The sequence below is a fragment of the Nerophis ophidion genome, linkage group LG20 (genome assembly GCF_033978795.1).
Source record: "Nerophis ophidion isolate RoL-2023_Sa linkage group LG20, RoL_Noph_v1.0, whole genome shotgun sequence".
Classification (NCBI taxonomy): Eukaryota; Metazoa; Chordata; class Actinopteri; order Syngnathiformes; family Syngnathidae; genus Nerophis; species Nerophis ophidion.
This window is the reverse complement of record NC_084630.1, coordinates 17,375,437-17,394,907: the sequence shown is the minus strand read 5'-3', so window position 1 is coordinate 17,394,907 and position 19,471 is coordinate 17,375,437.

Here is a 19,471-nt window from a genome sequence, read left to right as displayed (position 1 = left end):
ATTTTGCATGTGTATTTTTGGAGTTATGTTTCAAAAACTGTCATTTTGAGTGTGACCAATATGAGGCCAGTAAAACCTAATCTTTGTATATTTGATTCTTTCCAAAATACTTGATTCCGGTAAAACTCACATAAATTCAATATTAAAGGCTTTTTAAGACAAATTAATGTTTGGTTTTGGAGTTATGATTATAAACCTTTCATATTTAGTATGACAGTTAAACTGTTATATTGAATAAAAAAACTAACTTGTGTCTAAGTGAACCTTACAAAAGATCATTTTTCTAGTACAACTAACAAAAATACATATCTTTAGGCATTATTAGCCATTTTGCATGTGTGGTTTAGAAGTTATGTTTGAATACATTTTTATTGCTTTTTTCGCATTATCTCAGGATTCTAAGAACATTATTGTAATATTGAGTAAAAAAAACTACTTTTTGCATTTTCAAGATTTAAAAAAGCATATGTTTCGACTAAAACTCCCAAAAATAGATTATTTCAGGCATTATTAGCCATTTTTCATGTGTCGTGTAGAAGTTATGTTTAAATAACTGTCATATTGAGTGTTACAGTACACAGTCAGATTGAGTAAAACCTAATTTTTGTATTTGCAAACCATAGAAAAACAACTGTATCTAGTAAAACTCACATGTATTCAATATCACAGGCATGTTTAGACATTTTGTACGTTTGGATTAGGAAATATGTTGGAATACATTTTAATTGCTTTTTTCGCATTATCTCAGGATTCTAAGTACATTACTGTCAAATTGAGTAAAAAATTTAAATTTGTTTTTTGCAAACCTTACCAAATGTTTTTTTTTTTTCCAGGCAAACTCTAAAGGATGCATTTCTTCAGGCATTATTAGACATTTTGCATGTGTATTTTTGGAGTTATGTTTCATAAACTGTAACTTTGAGAGTGACCAATATGAGGCCAGTAAAACCTAATCTTTGTATATTTGATTCTTTCCAAAATACTTGATTCTTGTAAAACTCATGAAAATTCAATATTAAAGGCTTTTTAAGACAAATTAATGTTTTGTTTCGGAGTTATGATTATAAACCTTTCATATTTAGTATGACAGTTATACTGTTATATTGAATAAAAAAACTAACTGTGTCTTTGTGAACCTTACAAAAGATAATTTTTCTAGGACAACTAACAAAAATACATATCTCTAGGCATTATTAGCCATATTGCATGTGTTGTTTAGAAGTTATGTTTGAATAATTTTTTTTGGCTTTTTTCGCATTATCTCAGGATTCTAAAAACATTATTGTCATATTGAGTAAAAAACTACTTTTTGCATTTGCAAGATTTAAAAATTATATGTTTCGAGTAAAACTCCCAAAGATGCATTATTTCAGGGATTATTAGCCATTTTTCATGTGTTGTGTAGAAGTTAAGTTTAAGTAGCTGTCATATTGAGTGTTACAGTAAACAGTCATATTGAGTAAAACCTAATTTTTGTATTTGCAAACCATAGAAAAACAACTGTATCTAGTAAAACTCACATGAATTCAATATCACAGGCATTTTTAGACATTTTGCACGTTTGGATTAGGAAATATGTTGGAATACATTTGTATTGCTTTTTTCGCATTATCTCAGGATTCTAAGTACATTAGTGTCAAATTGAGTAATAAATTAAAATTTGTTTTTGCAAACCTTACCAAATGTTTTTTTTTTTTCAGGAAAACTCTCAAAGATGCATTTTTTCAGGCATTATTAGACATTTTGCATGTGTATTTTTGGAGTTATGTTTCATAAACTGTCATTTTGAGTGTGACCAATATGAGGCCAGTAAAACCTAATCTTTGTATTTGTGATTCTTTCCAAAATACCTGATTCTTGTAAAACTAACATATATTCAATATTAAAAGCTTTTCAAGACAAATTAATGTTTGGTTTTGGAGTTATGATTATAAACCTTTCATATTTAGTATGACAGTTACACTGTAATATTGAATAAAAAAACTAACTTGTGTCTTTGTGAACCTTACAAAAGATCATTTTTCTAGTACAACTAACAAAAATACATATCTCTAGGCATTATTAGCCATTTTGCATATTTGGTTTAGAAGTTATGTTTGAATACATTTTTATTGCTCTTTTCGCATTATCTCAGGATTCTAAGAACATTATTGTCATATTGAGTAAAAAACTACTTTTTGCATTTGCAAGATTCAAAAAAGCATATGTTTCGAGTAAAACTCCCAAAGATGCATTATTTCAGGCATTATTAGCCATTTTTCATGTGTGTTGTAGGAGTTATGTTTAAATAACTGTCATATTGGGTGTTACAGTATACAGTCATATTGATTAAAACCTCATTTTTGTATTTGCAAACCATAGAAAAACAACTGTATCTAGGAAAACTCACATGTATTCAATATCACAGGCATTTTTAGACATTTTGCATGTTTGGATTAGGAAATATGTTGGAATACATTTTTATTGCTTTTTTCGCATTATCTCAGGATTCTGAGTACATTACTGTCAAATTGAGTAAAAGAAAAGAAAACATTTGTTTTTGCAAACCTTACCAAATGTTTTTTTTTCAGGAAAACTCTAAAGGATGCTTTTCTTCAGGCATTATTAGACATTTTGCATGTGTATTTTCGGAGTTATTTGTCACAAACTGTCATTTTGAGTGTGACCAATATGAGGCCAGTAAAACCTAATCTTTGTATTTGGGATTCTTTCCAAAATACCTGATTATTGTAAAACTCACATAAATTCAATATTAAAGGCTTTTTCAATCAATCAATCAATGTTTACTTATATAGCCCTAAATCACTAGTGTCTCAAAGGGCTGCACAAACCACTACGACATCCTCGGTAGGCCCACATAAGGTCAAGGAAAACTCACACCCAGTGGGACGTCGGTGACAATGATGACTATGAGAACCTTGGAGAGGAGGAAAGCAATGGATGTCGAGCGGGTCTAACATGATACTGTGAAAGTTCAATCCATAATGGATCCAACACAGTCGCGAGAGTCCAGTCCAAAGCGGATCCAACACAGCAGCGAGAGTCCCGTTCACAGCGGAGCCAGCAGGAAAACATCCCAAGCGGAGGCGGATCAGCAGCGCAGAGATGTCCCCAGCCGATACACAGGCAAGCAGTACATGGCCACCGGATCGGACCGGACCCCCTCCACAAGGGAGAGTGGGACATAGAAGAAAAAGAAAAGAAACGGCAGATCAACTGGTCTAAAAAGGGAGTCTATTTAAAGGCTAGAGTATACAAATGAGTTTTAAGGTGAGACTTAAATGCTTCTACTGAGGTGGCATCTCGAACTGTTACCGGGAGGGCATTCCAGAGTACTGGAGCCCGAACGGAAAACGCTCTATAGCCCGTAGACTTTCTTTGGGCTTTAGGAATCACTAATAAGCCGGAGTCCTTTGAACGCAGATTTCTTGCCGGGACATATGGTACAATACAATCGGCAAGATAGGATGGAGCTAGACCGTGTAGTATTTTATACGTAAGTAGTAAAACCTTAAAGTCACATCTTAAGTGCACAGGAAGCCAGTGCAGGTGAGCCAGTACAGGCGTAATGTGATCAAACTTTCTTGTTCTTGTCAAAAGTCTAACAGCCGCATTTTGTACCAACTGTAATCTTTTAATGCTAGACATGGGGAGACCCGAAAATAATACGTTACAGTAGTCGAGGCGAGACGTAACAAACGCATGGATAATGATCTCACCGTCTTTAGTGGACAGAATGGAGCGAATTTTAGCGATATTACGGAGATGAAAGAAGGCCGTTTTAGTAACGCTTTTAATGTGTGCCTCAAAGGAGAGAGTTGGGTCGAAGATAATACCCAGATTCTTTACCGTGTCGCCTTGTTTAATTGTTTGGTTGTCAAATGTTAGAGTTGTAATATTAAATAGAGTTCGGTGTCTAGCAGGACCGATAATCAGCATTTCCGTTTTTTTGGCATTGAGTTGCAAAAAGTTAGCGGACATCCATTGTTTAATTTCATTAAGACACACCTCCAGCTGACTACAATCCGGCGTGTTGGTCAGCTTTAGGGGCATGTAGAGTTGGGTGTCAGCATAACAGTGAAAGCTAACACCGTATTTGCGTATGATGTCACCTAGCGGCAGCATGTAGATGCTGAAGAGTGCAGGGCTAAGGACCGAACCCTGGGGAACTCCACACGTTACCTTAACGTAGTCCGAGGTCACATTGTTATGGGAGACACACTGCATCCTATCAGTAAGATAAGAGTTAAACCAAGACAGGGCTAAGGCTGACATCCCAATTCGTGTTTTGATACGTTCTAATAAAATATTATGATCGACGGTATCGAAAGCAGCGCTAAGATCGAGGAGCAGCAACATAGATGACGCGTCAGAATCCATCGTTAGCAATAGATCATTAGTCATTTTTGTGAGGGCTGTCTCCGTGGAGTGATTTGCCCTGAAACCGGATTGAAAGGTTTCACCTAGATTGTTAGACGCTAAGTGTTCATTTAACTGCTCGGCAACAATTTTTTCGAGAATTTTTGAAATAAAGGGAAGGTGAGACACCGGTCGGTAGTTTACCATGAGGTCAGGATCGAGGTTAGGTCTTTTAAGAAGAGGATGAATATCCGCTTTTTTGAATGCTAGGGGAACAGTGCCCGAGGAAAGTGATAAGTTTATAATATTTAGCACTGATGGACCTAATAATACAAAGAGCTCCTTGATCAGTTTCCCAGGAAGAGGGTCAAGTAAACATGTTTTTTGTTTTATTCCATTTACACGTTGTAGCAATTCCACTAATGTTATTTCCTCAAAACGAGAGAAACTATTTTGGAGGGTAGTATCCGCCGTATATACCATCGTATCAGTGTTAATAGAACCCCGTTGTAGCTGGGACGCATTGTCTTTAATCTCCTTTCTAATGACTTCAATTTTCTTACTAAAGAATTGCATAAAGTCATCAGCTGAGTGGGTGGAGCTACTGGAGGGGGTCCCTTGTTGGGTTAGCGATGCTACCGTACCAAACAAAAATTTAGGATCGTTTTTATTAAGACAAATTAATGTTTGGTTTTGGAGTTATGATTATAAACCTTTCATATTTAGTATGACAGTTACACTGTTATATTGAATAAAAAAAAACTAACTTGTGTCTTTGTGAACCTTACAAAACATAATTTTTCTAGTACAACTAACAAAAATACATATCTCTAGGCATTATTAGCCATTTTGCATGTGTTGTTTAGCAGTTATATTTGAATACATTTTTATTGCTTTTTTCGCATTATCTCAGGATTCTAAGAACATTATTGTCATATTGAGTAAAAAACTACTTTTTGCATTAGCAAGATTTAAAAAAGCAAATGTTTCGAGTAAAACTCCCAAAGATGCATTATTTCAGGCATTATTAGCCATTTTTCATGTGTGGTGTAGGAGTTATGTTTAAATAACTGTCATATTGAGTGTTACAGTATACAGTCATATTGAGTAAAACCTAATTTTTGTATTTGCAAACCATAGAAAAACAACTGTATCTGGTAAAACTCACATGTATTCAATATCACAGGCATTTTTAGACATTTAGCATGTGTTGTTTAGAAGTTATGTTTGAATACATGTTTATTGCTTTTTTCGCATTATCTCAGGATTCTCAGAACATTATTGTCACATTGAGTAAAAAACTACTTTTTGCATTTGCAAGATTTAAAAAAGCATATGTTTCGAGTAAAACTCCCAAAGATGCATTATTTCAGGCATTATTAGCCATTTTTCATGTGTGGTGTAGGAGTTATGTTTAAATAACTGTCATATTGAGTGTTACAGTATACAGTCATTTTGAGTAAAACCTCATTTTTGTACTTGCAAAACCATAGAAAAACAATTGTATCTAGTAAAACTCACATGTATTCAATACCACAGGCATGTTTAGACATTTTGCACGTTTGGATTAGGAAATATGTTGGAATACATTTTTATTGCTTTTTTCGCATTATCTCGGGATTCTAAGTACATTACTGTCAAATTGAGTAAAAAATTTAAATTTGTTTTTGCAAACCTTACCAAATGTTTTTTTTTTCAGGAAAACTCTAAAGGATGCATTTCTTCAGGCATTATTAGACATTTTGCATGTTTATTTTTGGAGTTATGTTTCATAAACTGTCATTTTGAGTGTGACCAATATGAGGCCAGCAAAACCTAATCTTTGTATTTGTGATTCTTTCCAAAATACTTGATTCTAGTAAAACTCACATAAATTCAATATTAAAGGCTTTTCAAGACAAATTAATTTTTGGTTTTGGAGTTATGATAATAAACCTTTCATATTTAGTATGACAGTTACACTGTTATATTGAATAAAAAAACTAACTTGTGTCTTTGGGAACCTTACAAAAGATCATTTTTCTAGTACAACCAACAAAAATACATATCTCTAGGCATTATTAGCCATTTTGCATGTGTTGTTTAGAAGTTATGTTTGAATAAATTTTTATTGCTTTTTTCGCATTATCTCAGGATTCTAAGAACATTATAGTCATATTGAGTAAAAAAACTACTTTTTTGCATTTGCAAGATTTTAAAAAGCATATGTTTCGAATAAAACTCCCAAAGATGCATTATTTCAGGCATTATTAGGCATTTTTCATGTGTGGTGTAGGAGTTATGTTTAAATAACTGTCATATTGAGTGTTACAGTATACAGTCATATTGAGTAAAACCTCATTTTTGTATTTGCAAACCATTGAAAAACAACTGTATCTAGTAAAACTCACATGTATTCAATATCACAGGCTTTTTTAGACATTTTGCATGTGTTGTTTAGAAGTTATGTTTGAATACATGTTTATTGCTTTTTTCGCATTATCTCAGGATTCCAAGAACATTATTGTAGCGTTGGACGGGATTCTTTAAAAGTCTCTACTCAAAGACATCAAGAAATGCTGACACATTGTACGATCATTACCAGCTTTAATGATCATGTTAATTTTGAACACACACAAGTGAAAGCAATGCGTACTTAGTCAACAGCCCCACAGGTCACACTTATGGAGGCCGCATAAACAACACTAAAACTGTCACAAACATGCACCCCCCCGTGAATCACACCAAACAAGAACAACAAATGCTTTTCGGGAGAACATCAGCACCGCAAAGCAACAGAAACACAACAACACAAATACCCAGAACCCCCTGCGACACCAACTCTTCCGGGACTCTACACAGCCCCCACCTAGCTGGGTTCGTTGTCCCCAACAGCCCATGCGTTCATCACAAAGTCCCGTAGGAGCTGAGGTAACTGGCGTCGTTGACGCCCCCCTGTTGGCGGCTGGCTGCTACCACTGTCTGCAGGTAAGTCAGAAGGGGGGGTTATTTCAGCATCCTCATTTCTCCCTGGGGGTATCTCCCTCTCCGGCAGGGTACTTGAGTCCAAGTGACCCCGGCTCTGGTCCAATGGCTGGTATGGGGCCAAGCGTTCCCGGTGCAGAACCACCAGCCGGTTCCGAGGTGCCAGTCGTATTTGATAGACCACGTCGGACAACCTCTGGAGGACCTTGCAGGGTCCCACCCAGTGGCTAGTGAGCTTTGGGGAGAGTCTTTTCTTTCTCACCGGGTTGTAGACCCAGACATGTGCGCCGGGTTCAAAGGCCTGGCCTCGACTGCGGAGGTCATATGCTCGCTTCTGTTGGACCCCAGCCTCCATTAGACTGGTCCGGGCAAACTCGTGGGCCTCCCGCAGCCGCTCCACAAGGTGGTAGTAGTAGTCCAGGCCCGGTGCTCCGCTCACTTCTGGTTCTGGGGCTGGGCCAAAAACCAAATCAACAGGCGTACGCAGTTCGTGACCAAACATTAATGATGCAGGGGTGCAGAGTGTTGACTCCTGCACCGCTGTCCTGTTGGCCCAAAGAATGAGTGGGAGGTGTAAGTCCCAGTCTCTCTGCCGCTTGTCAGTGAGAATGGCAAGTTGTGTGGCCAAAGTCCTATTAAAACGCTCCACCAACCCGTCGCTCTGGGGATGCAGCGGTGTGGTGCGGGTCTTTTTCACACCCAGGCGACGGCACACCTCCTGGAATACCTGGGACACGAAGTTCCGTCCCTGGTCGCTGTGCAGCTCCTCTGGAGCTCCAAATCGGCAGAACATCTCTGAAACCAATCTCTCTGCAGTTGTCGCAGCGCTCTGGTCGGGTACCGCATACGCTTCGGGCCACTTTGTGAAATAGTCCATGGCCACTAAGATGTAGCGGTTTCCGCTATCAGTGACCGGGAACGGGCCTAGAATGTCCACACCCACTCGTTCCATAGGGACCCCCACCTGGATCTGCTGTAAGGGAGCATGGGAGCGGCGCGTGGGACCTTTCTTTGCGGTGCCTGCATCACAGCGATGGACATGCATCTCCACGTCACGGCGACAGCCTGGCCAGTAAAAACGCTGCCTCAGTCGGAGCAAGGTCTTGGTCACTCCAAAATGGCCAGTCCCTGGGAAGCCATGCATCACTTCGAGGACCTGAGGCCGCAGCACACGGGGTACCACGAGTTGGAGGGCAGCATGTTGTCCTGTCGGGGCTTCCCAGCGACGATACAGCAGGTCGCGAGACAACAGGAGGCTGTCCCACTGGGAGTACAGTGCTTTGGTCTCAGTGTCCAAGTGCACCACTGTGGCCCATTCCGGCCGCCGCTGTGCCCCCACCCAGCTGCGAGCTCTCTCAAGCACTGGGTCTTGCCTTTGATGGTCGATCAATTGTTGGGGGGTGAAGCAGTCCAGGCCGACCGTGATGTCATGTTGCCTGACTGCAGCTACTGACGGGTCTGGCATGCACCGCTCCTCCGCCCGCCGGCAGAAACGACACGCCTCCTCACAGGGACGTCTGGACAACGCGTCAGCGTTGCCATGCAGGCGGCCTGGTCGATGAGAAATCGTGAAGTCATATTCCTGCAAGATCTCGACCCACCTGGCAAGCTGCCCCTCGGGTTCCTTGAAGTTCAGCAACCAGGTGAGGGAGGCGTGATCAGTCCGCAACACAAACCTTTGACCATAAAGGTAGGGACGGAAATGGCGAAGGCCGAGGACAATGGCCAACAATTCCCGACAAGTGACGCAGTAGTTCCGCTCTGGCTTGCTCAACCCCCGACTGTAAAAGGCCACCACCTGCTCGCCGTGATTCCCTTCCTGTGACAGCACAACCCCCACACCGACATCACTGGCATCTGTATCAACCACGAAAGGTCGGCTGGGGTCTGGGTAGGCCAACACCGGGGCTCGGACCAAGGCCTCTCGCAGCTGTGTAAAGGCCTCATTGCAGCTGTCAGTCCATTCAAATAACTGTCCCTTGTGTGTGAGCTGGTGCAAGGGGCCAGCGGTGGTTGCAAAGTCCTTGATGAATCTCCGGTAATAGGAGGCCAGTCCTAGGAAACTCCGCAGCTCTTTAACATCTCTTGGCGTTGGCCAGTCACGGACAGTAGCAACCTTGGCTGGATCAGTGGCAACACCTTGCCCACTAACGACATTCCCCAGGAAGGAAACTTCACGCCGAAGAAAATGGCACTTTTTGGGGTTCAATCGCAGCCCAGCCTGACGAATGGCTTGAAACACATGTTGGAGGTTCTGTAGAGCCCCCTTAAATCCTGCAGCATGCACCAGGAGGTCATCCAGGTATACCACACAGCGATCACGGGGGATGGATGCCAGCACTCTCTCCATCAACCGCTCAAAAGTGGCAGGTGCGTTGCAAAGCCCAAATGGAATCACCTTGAACTGCCAGAGTCCTTGACCTATCGTGAATGCTGTCTTTGGTCGAGCTTCGGCAGCCAACTCCACCTGCCAATAGCCACTGCGGAGATCCAGGGAGCTGAACCAGGAGGAGCCAGTTATGTAGTCCAACGCATCATCTATGCGCGGCAACGGGTAGGAATCCTTGCGGGTTACATCGTTGAGCCGTCTAGTCAACACAGAACCGCCACGAGCCGTCCTTCTTCTTGACCAGAACTGCGGGTGCTGCCCATGGACCACTGGAGGGCTCGATGACGCCCGCCTGGCGCATCTCCTCAATTTTCTCCTGGGCAGCCACTCGTTTGGCAAGGGGCAGACGGCGTGGGTGAAGCCGGATTGGTCGTGCGTCTCCTGTGTCGATGTCGTGGAGTACGAGACTGGTGTGCGTGCAGTCTTCATCTTTCACTGCAAAAATGTCCTGGAAGGCATTTAGTAAGCTTTTCAGTTGGTCCTGTTGATTGGTATCCAGGCCTTGACTGCTTCGCTCTAACAGTTCTGCAATAGCTTGCTGAGTCTCTTTAGTAGGCGGCCTATTAGTAGAAGGGTTAGGTTGAGACTTCTCCTGGTCCACCATGAAGGCCGTAGCAGGGGATGGCTCTGTGGGGGCTGTCACTCTGCAGGCGCTGGGCTCATCAGTCCCCTGAAGGGCAATTGTTTTCTCACCAAGATGAAGCATGGTCCTAGATACATCGACCACGGCTCCCCACATCTCCAATAGGTCAAGTCCAACAATGCAGGGGTCTTGAATGTCAGCCAGCCAGAATGGGTGTCGTCTCTCTTGGTCCGCCACCTTAATGCACACTGTCCCTTGGCCCAGCATGGCGGCCTTGCTTCCTGTGACTGTTGTAATTTGGGTGTTGGTGATTGTCCAGCCTGGTGGCAAGCTGTGCTGCAAGTGGGGAAGGACACCCGGCCGGATGATGGAGATAGTGGACCCCGTGTCAACCAGGGCTCTGCAGACCGTTCCATCAAGCTCACATTCCAGGTATAGCTCCCGGGCCCTGCCCAGGCGGCCCAGGCGCTGTGCGTCACCCTCGGGTGTCAGTTCCCCGACACTGACACCCCTCTCTAGTTTGACGACACCTCAGCAGCAACATCAATGGGGGAAGGGGCTGGACAGTGTCTGGCAATGTGGCCAGGGACACCGCAGCGGTAACAGTTCACTTCGGTCTGCCTCCTCCGGGAGGAGCGTAGCCGTGGCGTTGCAGTCACTTGGTCGGCTCCCTCTCGTTCTGTCTCGTCACATCCAGCCTGGCGGACCCGCGGAACATCACGGCGGCCATCTGGACACAGGACGTGCCCAACACGTTCGGCTTCAGTCAATGCGGCAGAGAGAGAGTGTTTAGCAAACAGTCTGAGGTGTTCTCGAAGTCGTTCAGGCTGTAGACCACGGACAAAAGCTTGCACGGTGAGCTCTTCTTGTAATACTTCTGGAAACGCTGGGTGGCCCCTTCGCACCAGACGGCGAAGGTCCGCAGCATAAGCTCCGAGACTTTCTCCCAAAAGGCGTCGTCGCTTGTACAGCTGCTCTCGTGCTTCGTCTGCATGGATTGGTCGCCCGTAACGTCGTTGCAGAGCCTCGCGCATGGCATGCCAATCAGCCAATTCCTCCTCTTGTAAATCGACCAAACACTGTAGGGCTGGGCCTTCCAGGGACAGCGCCACATGCCCTGCGGTTGCCACATCAGACCAGCCATTTAAACGTGCTGCTAGCTGGACCTGAAAGAGGAAGGATTCAATAGAGCCTTCTCCACTATTGTGAGGAAGCTTTGGTGTGGCGATGCTTGGCCTGTAGTCATCTCGCAGGGAATTTGTGTCCACCAATTTGTGTCGCCTGGCACTCCTTCCCACACGAGGCGCACTTCCTCCATCCGGTTGCACTTCCACTCTTGTCCCATCAGATTGAGCTTCCATTCTTCCTCCAAGTAGATGGGCCTCCAATCCACTAGGGCGGCGCAAGTTCCTCTCCCTTACTTGGCGCTGAGGTAGTGGAGCCTCCAATCCACCAGGGCGGCGCTTGTTCCTTTCCTCTTCCTGGTGATGAGGTAGTTGATTTTCATTTACAAGTGCATTCTCCAGGCATTTGATGAGATCCTCAAGATTCTCTGAGAAAGCCATCCCACTTCTGACACCAATGTAGCGTTGGACGGGATTCTTTAAAAGTCTCTACTGAAAGACATCAAGAAATGCTGACACATTGTACGATCATTACCAGCTTTAACGATCATGCTAATTTTGACCACACGCACACACAAGTGAAAGCAATGCGTACTTAGTCAACAGCCCCACAGGTCACACTTATGGTGGCCGCATAAACAACACTAAAACTGTCACAAACATGCACCCCCCCGTGAATCACACAAAACAAGAACAACAAATGCTTTTCGGGAGAACATCAGCACCGCAAAGCAAAAGAAACACAACAACACAAATACCCAGAACCCCCTGCGACACCAACTCTTCCGGGACGCTACATTGTTGTCATATTGAGTAAAAAAACTACTTTTTGAATTTGCAAGATTTAAAAAAGCATATGTTTTGAGTAAAACTCCCAAAGATGCATTATTTCAGGCATTATTAGCCATTTTTCATGTGTGGTGTAGGAGTTATGTTTAAATAACTGTCATATTGAGTGTTACAGTATACAGTCATATTGAGTAAAACCTCATTTTTGTATTTGCAAACCATAGAAAAACAACTGTATCTAATAAAACTTACATGTATTCAATATCACAGGCATGTTTAGACATTTTGCACGTTTGGATTAGGAAATATGTTGGAATACATTTTTATTGCTTTTTTCGCATTATCTCAGGATTCTAAGTACATTACTGTCAAATTGAGTAATAAATTAAAATTTGTTTTTGCAAACCTTACAAAATGTTTTTTTTTTCAGGAAAACTCTCAAAGATGCATTTTTCAGGCATTATTAGACATTTTGCATGTGTATTTTTTGAGTTATGTTTCAAAAACTGTCATTTTGAGTGTGACCAATATGAGGCCAGTAAAACCTAATCTTTGTATTTGTGATTCTTTCCAAAATACTTGATTTTTGTAAAACTCATGAAAATTCAATATTAAAGGCTTTTTAAGACAAATTAATGTTAAGTTTTGGAGGTATGATTATAAACCTTTCATATTTAGTATGACAGTTACACTGTTATATTGAATAAAAAAACTAACTTGTGTCTTTGTGAACCTTACAAAAGATATTTTTTCTAGTACAACTAACAAAAATACATATCTCTAGGCATTATTAGCCATTTTGCATGTGTTGTTTAGAACTTATGTTTGAATACATTTTTATTGTTTTTTTTCGCAATATCTCAGGATTCTAAGAACATTACTGTCATATTGAGTAAAAAACTACTGTTTGCATTTGCAAAATTTAAAAAAGCATATGTTTCGAGTAAAACTCCCAATGATGCATTATTTCAGGCATTATTAGCCATTTTTCATGTGTGGTGTAGGAGTTATGTTTAAATAACTGTCATATTACAGTATACAGTCATATTGAGTAAAACCTAATTTTTGTATTTGCAAACCATAGAAAAACAACTGTATCTAGTAAAACTCACATATATTCAATATCACTGGCATTTTTAGACATTTTGCACGTTTGGATTAGGAAACATGTTGGAATACATTTTTATTGCTTTTTTCGCATTATCTCAGGATTCTAAGTACATTACTGTCAAACTGAGTAAAAACTTAAAATTTGTTTTTGCAAACCTTACCAAATGTTTTTTTTTTTTTCAGGAAAGCTCTCAAAGATGCATTTCTACAGGCATTATTAGACATTTTGCATGTGTATTTTTGGAGTTATGTTTCAAAAACTGTCATTTTGAGTGTGACCAATATGAGGCCAGTAAAACCTAATCTTTGTATTTGTGATTCTTTCCAAAGTACCTGATTCTTTTAAAACTCACATAAATTCAATAATAAAGGCTTTTTAAGACAAATTAATGTTTGGTTTTGGAGTTACGATTATAAACCTTTCATATTTAGCATGACAGTTACACTGTTATATTGAATAAAAAAACTAACTTGTGTCTTTGTGAACCTTACAAAAGATCATTTTTCTAGTACAACTAACAAAAATACATATCTCTAGGCATTATTAGCCATTTTGCATGTGTTGTTTAGAAGTTATGTTTGAATACATTTTTATTGCTTTTTTCGCATTATCTCAGGGTTCTAAGAACATTATTGTCATATTGAGTAAAAAACTACTTTTTGCCTTTGCAATATTTAAAAAAGCATATATTTCGAGTAAAACTCCCAAAGATGCATTATTTCAGGCATTATTAGCCATTTTTCTTTTGTGGTATGGGAGTTATGTTTAAATAACTGTCATATTGAGTGTTACATTAGTGAATTAGTTAATTATATTTATATAGCGCTTTTCTCTAGTGACTCAAAGCACTTTACATAGTGAAACCCAATATCTAAGTTACATTTTAAACCAGTGTGGGTGGCACTGGGAGCAGGTGGGTAAAGTGTCTTGCCCAAGGACACAACGGCAGTGACTAGGATGGCGGAAGCGGGAATCGACCCTGCAACCTTCAAGTTGCTGGCACGGCCACTCTACCAACCGAGCTATGCCGCCCCAGTATACAGTCATATTGAATAAAACCTAATTTTTGTATTTGCAAACCATTGAAAAACAACTGTATCTAGTAAAACTCACATGTATTCAATATCACAGGCATTTTTAGACATTTTGCACGTTTGGATTAGGAAATATATTGGAATACATTTTTATTGCTTTTTTCGCATTATCTCAGGATTCTAAGTACATTACTGTCAAATTGAGTAAACAATTACTTTTTGTTCTTGCAAACCTTACCAAATGTTTTTTTTTTTCAGGAAAACTCTCAAAGATGCATTTCTTCAGGCATTATTAGACATTTTGCATGTTTATTTTTGGAGTTATGTTTCAAAAACTGTCATTTTGAGTGTGACCAATATGAGGCCAGTAAAACCTAATTTTTGTATTTGTGATTCTTTCCAAAATACCTGACTCTGGTAAAACTCACATAAATTCAATATCGAAGGCTTTTTAATACAAATTAATGTTTGGTTTTGGAGTTATATTTATAAACCTTTCATATTTAGTATTACAATTACACTGTTATACTGAATAAAAAAACTAACTTGTGTCTTTGTGAACCTTACAAAAGATCATTTTTCTAGTACAACTAACAAAAACACATATCTCTTGGCATTACTAGCCATTTTGCATGTGTTGTTTAGAAGTTATGTTTGAATACATTTTTATTGCTTTTTTCGTATTATCTCAAGATTCTAGAACATTATAGTCATATTGAGTAAAAAACAACTTTTTGCATTTGCAACATTTCAAAAAGCATATGTTTCGAGCAAAACTCCCAAAAATGCATTATTTCAGGCATTATTAGCCATTTTTCATGTGTGGTGTAGGAGTTATGTTTAAATAACTGTCATATTGAGTGTTACAGTATACAGTCATATTGAGTAAAACTCAGATTTTGTATTTGCAAACCATAGAAAAAAAAAATTGTATCTAGTAAAACTCACATGTATTCAATATCACAGGCATTTTTTAACATTTTGCATTACTGTCAAATTTAGTAAAAAATTACTTTTTGTTTTTTTTAAACCTTACCAAATGTTTTTTTTTCCAGGAAAACTCACAAAGATAAATTTTTTCAGGCATTATTAGACATTTTGCATTTCTACTTTTGGAGTTATGTTCGAGCTATGTTCGAAAACTGTCATTTTGAATGTGACCAATATGAAAACCTAATTTTTGTATTTGTGAACCTTTCCAAAATACCTGATTCTGGTAAAACTCACATAAATTCAATATTACAGGCTTTTTTAGACAGATTTCATGTTTGGTTTTGGAGTTATGATGATAAACCTTTCATATTTAGTATGGTAGTTATACTGTTATATTGAATAAAAACACTAACCTTACAAAAGATAATTTTTCTAGTACAACTAACGAAAATACATATCTTTAGGCATCTTTAAACATCTTGCATGTGTTGTTTAGAAGTTATGTTGAATACATTTTTATTGCCTTTTTGCATTATCTCAGGATTCTAAGAACATTATAGTCATATTGAGTAAAAACTACTTTTTGCATTTGCAAGCTATAAAAAAGCATATGTTTCGAGTAAAACTCCCAAAAATGCATTATTTCAGTTATTATTAGCCATTTTTCATGTGTGGTGTAGGAATTATGTTTAAATAACTGTCATATTGAATGTTACAGTATACAGTCATATTGAGTAAAACCTAATTTTTATATTTGCAAACCACACAAAAACAATTGTATCTAGTAAAACTCACATGTGTTCAATGTCACAGGCATTTTTAGACATTTTTCACGTTTGGATTAGGAATTATGTTGGAATACATTTTTATTGCTCTTTTTGCATTATAGATAGATAGATAGATAGATAGTACTTTATTTATTCCGTCAGGAGAGTTCCTTCAGGAAAATTACAATTTTCAGCACATTATCACAGGATTCTAAGTATATTACTGTCAAATTTAGTAAAAAATTCCTTTTTGTTTTTGCAAACCTTACAAAATGTTTTTTTTCCAGTAAAACTCTCAAAGATACATTTCTTCAGGCATTTTTTTGTAATTTTGCATGTGTATTTTTGGAGATAAGGTTCAAAAACTGTCTTATTGAGTGTGACCAATGTGAGGCCAGTAAAACCAAATTTTTGTATTTGTGAACCTTTACAAAATACCTAATTCAGGTAAAACTCACATAAAGTCAATATTACAGGCTTTTTTAGACAGATTTCATGTTTGGTTTTGGAGTTATGTTTATGAACCTTTCATATTTAGTATGACATTGAATAAAAAAAACAAAGTGCCTTCCGCCCGATTGTAGCTGAGATAGGCGCCAGCGCCCCCCGCGACCCCGAAAGGGAATAAGCGGTATAAAATGGATGGATGGATGGATGCATCTTTGCAAACAGTGTAAAAATATATTCTGTAAAAAAACGGTCATTTACTGGCAGCTACGGCTGCCAAACAAAAACCATAAAATTAAAGTAAAACATTTTAAACCAAATAATGATCAAAAACATTATATTTACAGAAATGTTTATGAAACGTTCTGGAGGGAAATATCGTAATTTTACAGATTTTTACTAAATTATTAAGATCAACCACCTTTAATAAAGTGACGATGCAAACAGTTCTGCAGAAAAATACCTTTATTCTTCAGAGTTTTTCCAAATTATTACGATCAACCACCTTTAGTGAAGCGATAATGCTGGCGGTTCCACAGAAAAATACCATTGTTAAACAGATTTTTTCTGAATTGGTAGGTTCAGGGGTGTCTCATTCACTTTACCGGGGGGCCACTGGATGCAGGAAATTGATGCAAAGTGGGTTAACCTTGCATGAATGGCTATCCCACCCTAGCGACATACTTACCATTCCTACCATTTCAACGTGAGAATTTCACTGACACTCATGTACGATTGACTCAAAGTTTAGCCAGGAAAATATGACACGTAGTAATGTGGTGGGTTTTTTTGTACGCTCATTCACCAAATCATCAGCGTGCCAATTGAGGCATGTGATGTGCACCGTATTGTCGTGCACATGATAGTGACTGCAAGATATACTTGGTCAACAGCCACACAGGTCACACTGACGGTGGCTGTACAAACAACTTTAACACTGTTACAAATATGCACCACACTGTGAACCCACATCGAACAAGAATGATAAACACATTTCAGGAAAACATCCTCACTGTAATAAAACATAAACACAACATAACAAATACCCACAAGCCCATGAAGCGCTATCTCTTCCGGGCTACATCCCTGCTACCACCCAACTCCGCGCCCCAAAACATCACCGCCACCCTCAATGCGTTGGTTGAGGTGGGTGGGTTGTATATTGTAACACATGGCATTCTGGGTATTGTTTCTGTTGTTTTAATGTTGTGTTACGGTGAAGATGTTCTCCTGTAATGTGTTTGTCATTTTTGTTTGATATGGCTCCACAGTGTGGCGCATATTTGTAACATTGTTAAGGTTGTTTGTACGGCCACCGTCAGTGTGATCTGTAAGGCTGTTGACTGTTGATTAAGTATGTCTTGCAGTCACTCATGTATATCATATTACAGGGAAAAAAATGTAATTGTTAGTTTGATCATAAACTTTTTATAAGAGGCTACATATATTTTTCGACTTGAATGTGAAAATACACATAAATATTAAAGACATTTGATTTACCTTAAAATTACATATAAAACTGTTAGATTGTTAGTATGGACAAATACTTTTATATAACAAGCTACATATTTAATTAAAGTTAATTACTGTAAATTTATATGAAATTGAAAGTAATTTGAGAAAACAGAAAATAATATGTATAATTAATTTGGTATTTTTCTGTAAAAAAAATAGGAATATATATAGTTTGTCATTACTGGCATGTTACTTAAAATAACAGATGGTTTGTTTATTTACAGATAATGTCTTCAATTCTACAGTTTTATAACCTATTTAAAAAAAATTGAAAAATTACAGTAGAAATTTAGAGTAAACTAACCATAAAAATGGGATTTTTTTGTTTTTTACAGTGAACCCTACAAAAGATAATTTTTTGCTACAACTAACAAAGGTACACATCTGTAGGCATTATTAGCCGTTTTGCATGTGTTGTTTAAAAGTTGTGTTTGAAAACATTTTTATTGATTTTTCACATTATCTCAGGATTCTAAGATCATAATTGTCCTATTCTGTAAAACAACTACTTTTTGCATTGCAGAGATTTAAAAAAGCAATCGTTTCGAGTAAAACTCCCAAAGATGCATTATTTCAGGCATTATTAGCCATTTTTCATGTGTGGTATAGGAGTTATGTTTAAATATCTGTCAGATTGAGTGTTACAGTATACAGTCATATTGAGTAAAACCTCATTTTTGTATTTGCAAACCATAGAAAAGCAACTGTCCCTAGTAAAACTCACATGGATTCAATATCACAGGCATTTTTAGACAATTTGCACGTTTGGATTAGGAATTATGTTGGAATACATTTGTATTGCTCTTTTTGCATTATCTCAGGATTTTAAGTAGATTACTGTCAAATTGGGTAAAACATTTCTTTTTGTTTTTGCAAACCTTACAAAATGTTTTTTTTTTCCAGTAAAACTCACAAAGATACATTTCTTTAGGCATTTTTTTTGTAATTTTGCATGTGTATTTTTGGAGATAAGGTTCAAAAACTGTCTTATTGAGTGTGACCAATGTGAGGCCAGTAAAACCAATTTTTTGTATTAGTGAACCTTTCCAAAATACCTAATTCAGGTAAAACTCACATAAAGTCAATATTACAGGCTTTTTTAGACAGATTTCATGTTTGGTTTTGGAGTTATGTTTATGAACCTTTCATATTTAGTATGACATTGAATAAAAAAAAAAAAACTTGTATATTTGCAAACAGTGTAAAAATAAATTCTGTAAAAAAAAAACGGTCATTTACTGGCAGCTACAGCTGCCAAAAAACCCCATAAAATTAAAGTAAAACATTGTAAACCAAATAATGATCAACAACATTATATTTACAGAAATTTTTATGAAACGTTTTGGGGAGAAATATCATAATTTTACAGATTTTTACTAAATTATTAAGATCAACCACCTTTAATAAAGTGACGATGCAAACAGTTCTGCAGAAAAATACCTTTATTCTTCAGAGT